This window comes from Salmo salar, chromosome 20 (genome assembly GCF_965601325.2).
Source record: "Salmo salar chromosome 20, fSalSal1, whole genome shotgun sequence".
Lineage (NCBI taxonomy): Eukaryota > Metazoa > Chordata > Actinopteri > Salmoniformes > Salmonidae > Salmo > Salmo salar.
This window is the reverse complement of record NC_138310.1, coordinates 77,050,851-77,059,900: the sequence shown is the minus strand read 5'-3', so window position 1 is coordinate 77,059,900 and position 9,050 is coordinate 77,050,851.

The following is a 9,050-nucleotide window of genomic DNA, read 5'->3' as shown; positions in this document are numbered from 1 at the left end:
AAAATAATAAATAAAATAAATAAATACAGTAGGGGAAGAGGTAGTAGTTTGGGCTAAATTATAGATGGGCTATGTACAGGTGCAGTTATCTGGGAGCTGCTCTGATAGCTGGTGCTTAAAGCTAGTGAGGGAGATAAGTGTTTCCAGTTTCAGAGATTTTTGTAGTTCGTTCCAGTCATTGGCAGCAGAGAACTGGAAGGAGAGACGACCAAAGGAGGAGTTGGCTTTAGGGGTGACCAGAGAGATATACCTGCTGGAGCGCGTGCTACAGGTGGGTGCTGCTATGGTGACCAGTGAGCGGAGATAAGGGGGGACTTTACCTAGCAGGGTCTTGTAGATGACCTGGAGCCAATGTGTTTGGCGACGGTTATGAAGCGAAGGCCAGCCAACGAGAGCGTACAGGTCGCAGTGGTGGGTAGTATATGGGGCTTTGGTGACAAAACGGATGGCACTGTGATAGACTGCATCCAGCTTGTTGAGTAGGGTATTGGAGGCTATTTTGTAGATGACATCGCCGAAGTCGAGGATTGGTAGGATGGTCAGTTTTACGAGGGTATGTTTGGCAGCATGAGTGAAGGATGCTTTGTTGCGAAATAGGAAGCCAATTCTAGATTTAACTTTGGATTGGAGATGATTGATGTGAGTCTGGAAGGAGAGTTTACAGTCTAACCAGACACCTAGGTATTTGTAGTTATCCACAAATTCTAAGTCAGAACCGTCCAGAGAAGTGATGCTGGACAGGCGGGCAGGTGCAGGCAGCGATCGGTTGAAGAGCATGCATTTAGTTTTACTTGTGTTTAGGAGCAGTTGGAGACCACGGAAGGAGAGTTGAATGGCATTGAAGCTCGTCTGGAGGGTTGTTAACACAGTGTCCAAAGAAGGGCCAGAAGTATACAGAATGGTGTCGTCTGCGTAGAGGTGGATCAGAGATTCACCAGCAGCAAGAGCGACATCATTGATGTATACAGAGAAAAGAGTTGGCCCAAGAATTGAACCCTGTGGTACCCCCATAGAGACTGCCAGAGGTCCGGACAGCAGGCCCTCCGATTTGACACATTGAACTCTATCAGAGAAGTAGTTGGTGAACCAGGCGACGCAATCGTTTGAGAAACCAAGGCTACTGAGTCTGCCGATGAGGATGTGGTGATTAACAGAGTCAAAAGCTTTGGCCAGGTCAATGAATACGGCAGCACAGTATTGTTTCTTATCGATGGCGGTTACGATATCGTTTAGGACCTTGAGCGTGGCTGAGGTGCACCCATGACCAGCTCTGAAACCAGATTGCATAGCGGAGAGGGTGCGGTGGGATTCGAAATGGTCGGTAATCTGTTTGTTGACTTGGCTTTCGAAGACCTTAGAAAGGCAGGGTAGGATGGATATAGGTCTGTAGCAATTTGGGTCAAGAGTGTCCCCTCCTTTGAAGAGGGGGATGACAGCAGCTGCTTTCCAATCTATGGGAATCTCAGACGACACGAAAGAGAGGTTGAACAGGCTAGTAATAGGGGTTGCAATAATTTTGGCAGATAATTTTAGAAAGAAAGGGTCCAGATTGTCTAGCCCAGCTGATTTGTAGGGGTCCAGATTTTGCAGCTCTTTCAGGACATCAGCTGAATGGATTTGGGAGAAGGAGAAATGAGGGAGGCTTGGGCGAGTAGCTGTGGGGGGTGCAGTGCTGTTGAATGCAGTAGGGGTAGTTAGGTGGAAAGCATGGCCAGCCATAGAAAAATGCTTATTGAAATTCTCAATTATAGTGGGCTTATCGGTGGTGACAGAGTTTCCTATCCTCAGTGCAGTGGGCAGTTGGGAGGAGGTGTTCTTATTCTCCATGGACTTTACAGTGTCCCAGAACTTTTTAGATATGATCATGCTCAAGCAGCCAGGCGCCAGCTGACAGACTGGATATCCACAGACCAGTGGTGATTTTAGCATGTAAATCTTGGTGGTGCAAACATATTTTTTTGGGAGGGGATGCATGCCGGCAAAGCCACGACACAACACAACACAACACTAAACAATACATTAATTGCACTATAACGGTGAAAAACCCTGCCCACAAACTGTTAGGGCCTACATAAAGCTGTCCCAACAGCAGAGTCCCAACACCTTACCACTGCTAGACCTGTCTATCAGCGGAGCCTTTTCTGGCAGCGAAACAGTTCATTCAGGCTTATTTACTGCCTTTTAAAAAAACATACAGTGGGGGAAAAAAGTATTTGATCCCCTGCTGATTTTGTACGTTTGCACACTGATAAAGAAAGGATCAGTCTATAATTTTAATGGTAGGTTTATTTGCACAGTGAGAGACAGAATAACAACAAAAAAATCCAGAAAAACGCATGTCAAAAATGTTATAAATTGATTTGCATTTTAATGAGGGAAATAAGTATTTGACCCCCTCTCAATCAGAAAGATTTCTGGCTCCCAGGTGTCTTTTATACAGGTAACGAGCTGAGATTAGGAGCACACTCTTAAAGGGAGAGCTCCTAACCACAGCTTGTTACCTGTAAGAAAGACACCTGTCCACAGAAGCAATCAATCAATCAGATTCCAAACTCTCCACCATGGCCAAGACCAAAGAGCTCTCCAAGGATATCAGGGACTAGATTGTAGACCTACACAAGGCTGGAATGGGCTACAAGACCATTGCCAAGCAGCTTGGTGAGAAGGTGACAACATTTGGTGCGATTATTCGCAAATGGAAGAAACACAAAAGAACTGTCAATCTCCCTCGGCCTGGGGCTCCATGCAAGATCTCACCTCGTGGAGTTGCAATGATCATGAGAACGGTGAGGAATCAGCCCAGAACTACACGGGAGGATCTTGTCAATGATCTCAAGGCAGCTGGGACCATAGTCACCAAGAAAACAATTGGTAACACACTACGCCGTGAAGGACTAAAATCCTGCAGTGCCCGCAAGGTCCCCCTGCTCAAGAATGCATATACATGCCTGTCTGAAGTTTGCCAATGAACATCTGAATGATTCAGAGGACAACTGGTGAAAGTGTTGTGGTCAGATGAGACCAAAATGGAGCTCTTTGGCATCAACTCAACTCGCCGTGTTTGGAGGAGGAGGAATGCTGCCTATGACCCCAACAACACCATCTCCACCGTCAAACATGGAGGTGGAAACATTATGCTTTTGGGGTGTTTTTCTGCTAAGGGGACAGGACAACTTCACCGCATCATTTTACGGGGCCATGTACCGTCAAATCTTGGGTGAGAACCTCCTTCCCTCAGCCAGGGCTTTGAAAATGGGTCATGGATGGGTATTCCAGCATGACAATGACCCAAAACACACGGCCAAGGAAACAAAGGAGTGGCTCAAGAAGAAGCACATTAAGGTCCTGGAGTGGCCTAGCCAGTCTCCAGACCTTAATCCCATAGAAAATCTGTGGAGGGAGCTGAAAGTTCGAGTTGCCAAACATCAGCCTCAAAACCTTAATGACTTGGAGAAGATCTGCAAAGAGGAGTGGGACAAAATCCCTCCTGAGATGTGTGCAAACCTGGTGGCCAACTACAAGAAACGTCTGACCTCTGTGATTGCCAACAAGGGTTTTGCCACCAAGTACTAAGTCATGTTTTGCAGAGGGGTCAAATACTTATTTCCCTCATTAAAATGCAAATCCTTCTATAACATTTTTGACATGTGTTTTTCTGGATTTTTTTTGTTGTTATTCTGTCTCTCACTGTTCAAATAAACCTACCTTTAAAATTATAGACTGATCATTTCTTTGTAAGTGGGCAAACGTACAAAGTCAGCAGGGGATCAAATACTTTTTTCCCCCACTGTAGCTGATATGGCTGACTTGCTTAAACAAATTTGGTTTCTACTGACAATTGAGATGTACAAACTATGGCATAAGGGGACAATCCGTAATTTCGAATAAGACATTAATGAGCGAGCTAGGACAGACGTAGTCAATATAAATAACTGTTCAGCACTTTTGAATGGTACAGCTACAGAATTCAGAACATGGGCCGTTCATACAGTGTTTTCCCTGTACACCAAGTCAGAACCGTAGGATAAATAAAGGGGACATATAAGCAGACAATGAAAGCTCTTACAATATTCAATGATTACATTTCTCTAAAATGGGTTATAGGCTACATGTGCACCACCAAGTCAGAACAGTAGGCAAAATTATTAGGGTCAGGCACATGGGCTACTAACAGCTTACTACACAACATGCACTTAGTATTACTTTCTTAGCTACAGTATACATCGTCTCCCTGGCAGATTACATAATTTATGCAGCAACATACAAGACATTTTGGCTGCCGTTTTATGATCCCGTAACCAATTGTTCTATTGTGTATGTTTTTTCGCGTTATTTGTAACTTATTTAGTACATAATGTTTCTGCACCGTGTCTTATGACCAAAAAGAGATTCTAGATATCAGGACAGCGATTACTCACCCCGTACTGGAGGAATACTTTTTTTTCAACGAGTCGGACGGGAAGGATTTACTTCAGACGCCCAACAAGGCTCTCATCAGCGTCATTCGCAGGAGAAAGAGACGGAGGTATCGAAGACGAAGGTCCGGGTGCCTTCCAAGGATCCAACGCTGAGAGGGTAATCTACCTTTACCATCGGTCCTATTAGCCAACTTACAATCAATCGATAATAAAATAGACAAACTACAATCACGTATATCCTCCCAACGGGACATTAAAAACTATAATACCTTATGTTTCACCAAGTCGTGGCTTGAACGACGACATGAATAACATACAGCTGGCAGGTTTTAAGCTTTTTCGGCAGGATAGAACAGCGGCCTCTGGTAAGAAAAGGGGTGGCGGTCTATGTATATTTGTAAACAGCAGCTGGTGCACAAAATCTAAGGAAGTCTTTAGGTTTTGCACGCCTGAGATAGAGTATCTCATGATAAGCTGTATACCACACTATTTACCAATAGAGTTTTCATTTGTATTTTTTGTAGCTGTCTATATACCACCACAAACCGATGCTGGCACTAAGACCTCACTCAATAAGCTGTATACGGCCATAAGCAAACAGGGAAACACTCATCCAGAGGAAGCGCTCCTAGTGGCCGGGGACTTTAATGCAGGGAAACTCAAATACGTTTTACTTCATTTCTACCAGCATGTTAAATGTGCAACCAGAGGGAAAAAACTAGACCACCTTTACTCCACACACAGAGACGCATACATAGCTCTCCCTCGCCCTCCATTTGGCAAATCTGACCATAATTCTATCCTCCAGATTCCTGCCTACAAGCAAAAACTAAAGTAGGAAGCACCAGTGACTCGGTCAATAAGAAAGTGGTCAGATGAAGCAGATGCTAAGCTACAGGACAGTTTTGCTAACACAGACTGGAATATGTTCCGGGATTCTCTCAATGGCATTGAGTAGTACACCACATCAGTCACTGGCTTCATCAATAAGTACGTCGATGACGTCGTCCCCACAGTGACCGTACGTACATACCCCAACCAGAAGCCATGGATTACAGGCAACATCCACACTGAGTTAAAGGGTAGAGGTGCTGCTTTCAAGGAGTGGGACTCAAACCCGGAATATTATAAGAAATCCCGCTATTCCCTCCGACGAACCATCAAACAGGCAAAGCGTCAACACAGGACTAAGACTAAATTGTACTACACCATATCCAACGCTCGTCGGATGTGGCAGGGCTTGCAAACTATTACATAGTACAAAGGGAAGCACAGCCACGAGCTGCCCAGTGACACGAGCCTACCAGACGAGCTAAATTACTTCTATGCTCGCTTCGAGGCTAGTAACACTGAAGCATGCATGAGAGCTTGAGCTGTTCCGGACGACTGTGTGATCACGCTCTCCTTAGCCGATGTGAGTAAGACCTTTAAGCAGGTCAACATTCACAAGGCCGCTGGGCCAGACGGATTACCAGGACATGTACTCGGTTTGCCTGAGGCTGATGCCGTGCAGGTGTTGGTACACATGCATATACACACACTCTCATTCAAATAAAAGCATATAAGAACACACACATACATGTAATAGTGCCAGACATGCACACAAACATATACAGTTGGCATTGCTGTTATAATTTTAGTTATCCTTGATGTCCTTTGTTTTTTTTGTTTTTTTTTTACATTGTTGTTTGCTGTTTTCCTCTGTCTTTTTCTTATTTCTCTTTAGCTCATTTTCTTGGTTGTTGGTGCATTGGGGGGTTCTTGGGGGTGGAGAACGGAATTAATTGTATTTTTATTTATTTTTAATTCTTGGGGGGGATTGTGGGAGGGGTCTCGAATGGTTGAGGGACAGCTATTGGGGAACTGTGGGGGGATCTTGGAGGGTTCGTGTTCACGTTTCTTTGGCCTGGTGGGAGATCTGTCAATGTGCCCTTGAGCAGGGCATTGACCCTGGATGCTTCTGTGTGTCGCTATGAATGGTAGTCTGTTGGATGACTGGTGTGGTGTAGTTGTTGAGCGGCTTCACTGCAAGTATATTGTATGTTCCGGATATTCAATAAAAGCATATTTTTTTTTATGAACAATAAATACCGATATGCCCTCCGACGAACCATAAAACAGGCGAAGCGTCAACACAGGACTAAGATTGAATCGTACTACTCCGGCTCCGACGCTCGTCGGATGTGGCAGGGCTTGCAAACTATTACAAACTGACTACAAAGGGAAGCACAGGCGCGAGCTGCCCAGTGACACGAGCCTACCAGACGAGCTAAAGTACTTCTATGCTCGCTTCGAAGCTAGTAACACTGAAGCATGCGTGAGAGCATGAGCTGTTCCGGACGACTGTGTGATCACGCTCTCCGTAGCCGATGTGAGTAAGACCTTTAAACAGGTCAACATTTACAAGGCCGCTGGGCCAGACGGATTACCAGGACATGTACTCTGAGCATGCGCTAACCAACTGGCAAGTGTCTTCACTGACATTTTCAACTTGTCCCTGACAGGTTGAAAAGTCTGTAATACCAACATGTTTCAAGCAGACCGCTATAGTCCCTGTGCCTAAGGACACTAAGGTAACCTGCCTAAATGACATTCCGACCCGTAGCACTCACGTCTGTAGCCATGAAGTGCTTTGAAAGGCTGGTCATGGCTTACATCAACACCATTATCCCAGAAACCCTAGATCCACAGATGATGCAATCTCTATTGCACTCAACACTGCCCTTTCCCACCTGGACAAAAGGAACACCTATGTGAGAATGCTATTCATTGACTACAGCTCAGCGTTCAACACCATAGTGCCCTCAAAGCTCATCACTAAGCTAAGGACCCTGGGACTAAACACCTCCCTCTGCAACTGGATCCTGGACTTCCTGACTGGCCACCCCCAGGTGGTAAGGGAAGGTAACAACACATCCGCCATACTGATCCTCAACCCGGGGGCCCCTCAGGGGTGCGTGCTTAGTCCCCTCCTGTACTCCCTGTTCACGCACCGAGTCTAGGTCCAAAAGGCTTCTTAACAGCTTCTACCCCCAAGCCATAAGACTCCTGAACAGCTAATCAAAGGGCCACCCAGACCCCTCTTTTACGCTGCTGCTACTTTCTGTTTATAATCTATACATAGTCACTTTAACACTACCTAGATGTACATATTACCTCAATTACCTCAACTAACCAGTGGCCCGCACATTGACTCTGTACCGGTACCCCCTGTATTTAGTCTCACTTGTTATTTTACTGCTGCTGTTTGATTACTTGCTACTTTTATTTTCAATTTTTTACTTATCTATTTTTTACTTAACACTTTTTTTCTTAAAACGGATCAAAGCATTGTTTGTTCAGGGCTTGTAAGTAAGCATTTCACTGTAAGGTCTACACCTGTTGTATTTGGCACATGTTAAATAAAGGTTAAATAAAATACAAATGTGACAAATTAAATTTGATTTGATTTGAGTATGGCGTTCTCTGGATTTATGGTGCTTTCCAGACAACTGGGGAAAAACAAGGTTGAGTCATGACGACGTCAGTGGTCTTCAGGTTGTAGCTCTAGAAAGAGGCCCGAGGTCCCGACTTACAATTCCAAGTTGGATGACCTTTCAAAATGTATTTTGCCAGTCGGAGCTCGTTTTTTCCCGAGTTCCCAGTTGTCTTGAACTCACTGAAGTCAGATTTCCCAGTTCTGAGTTAACAGTTGATTTGAGCGCGGCAGAAATCATGCTGGATTGACACCATTAGAAAATGAAGGAAAGCCGCACACTCTAAGAGCTCAGATGCAAAAATGTAATCACCAACGTTTCGACAGCGAAGCTGTCTTCATCAGGGTATCATCAAACACTGCGAGATGAGTCATTTATAAAGTGTCAAGAGACACACAGGTGTTTGTAATCATGGCCAAGTATGGCCTAATATCATTGGTTAACTCAAATATTTAAAAAAATGGCATACAAAGAACATACAAAAAGACAAACAAATGGATAACATACGATCATAGCATTTGTAGTCTAAAATGTATCTAACAAACAATTACAATGGCAAAATCACAATTATCACAAGAATGGCTTCAGATCAAAGTCTATGTTGAGACCGAAGGGAGCAAGGGTCTTTAAATTAAAGATCCAGGCAGCCTCTCGTTTCAACAATAAATTATCAAGGTCACCCCCTCTCCTCGGGAGGGATTTACCACCTCAAGATATTCCTGAACAACGTCTATTTGCGCCCATACTGGATGGAAATTACAAGTGTAATGGCTGTGCTCAATGCAATGGCACTCATAAATGTAGATCCTTCAAACACCCCCAAACAGGGAAATCTATCCCAATTAAAGGTGTTATTACGTGTTCCACTAAGGCAGTTATTTATCTTATAACTTGTCCTTGTGGTAAAAATTATGTGGGTAAAACAAAGCGTGAATTAAAAGTACGTATCTCAGAGCATCGTAGCACCATTAGGTGCAAAAACTTAACTTACCCAGTTGCGGCCCACTTTTTGGAAGCAAACCATCCGATTTCGTCTCTGCGTTATATTGGTATCGAACATGTCACCCTCCCGAGGAGAGGGGGTGACCTTGATAATTTATTGTTGAAACGAGAGGCTGCCTGGATCTTTAATTTAAAGACCCTTGCTCCCTTCGGT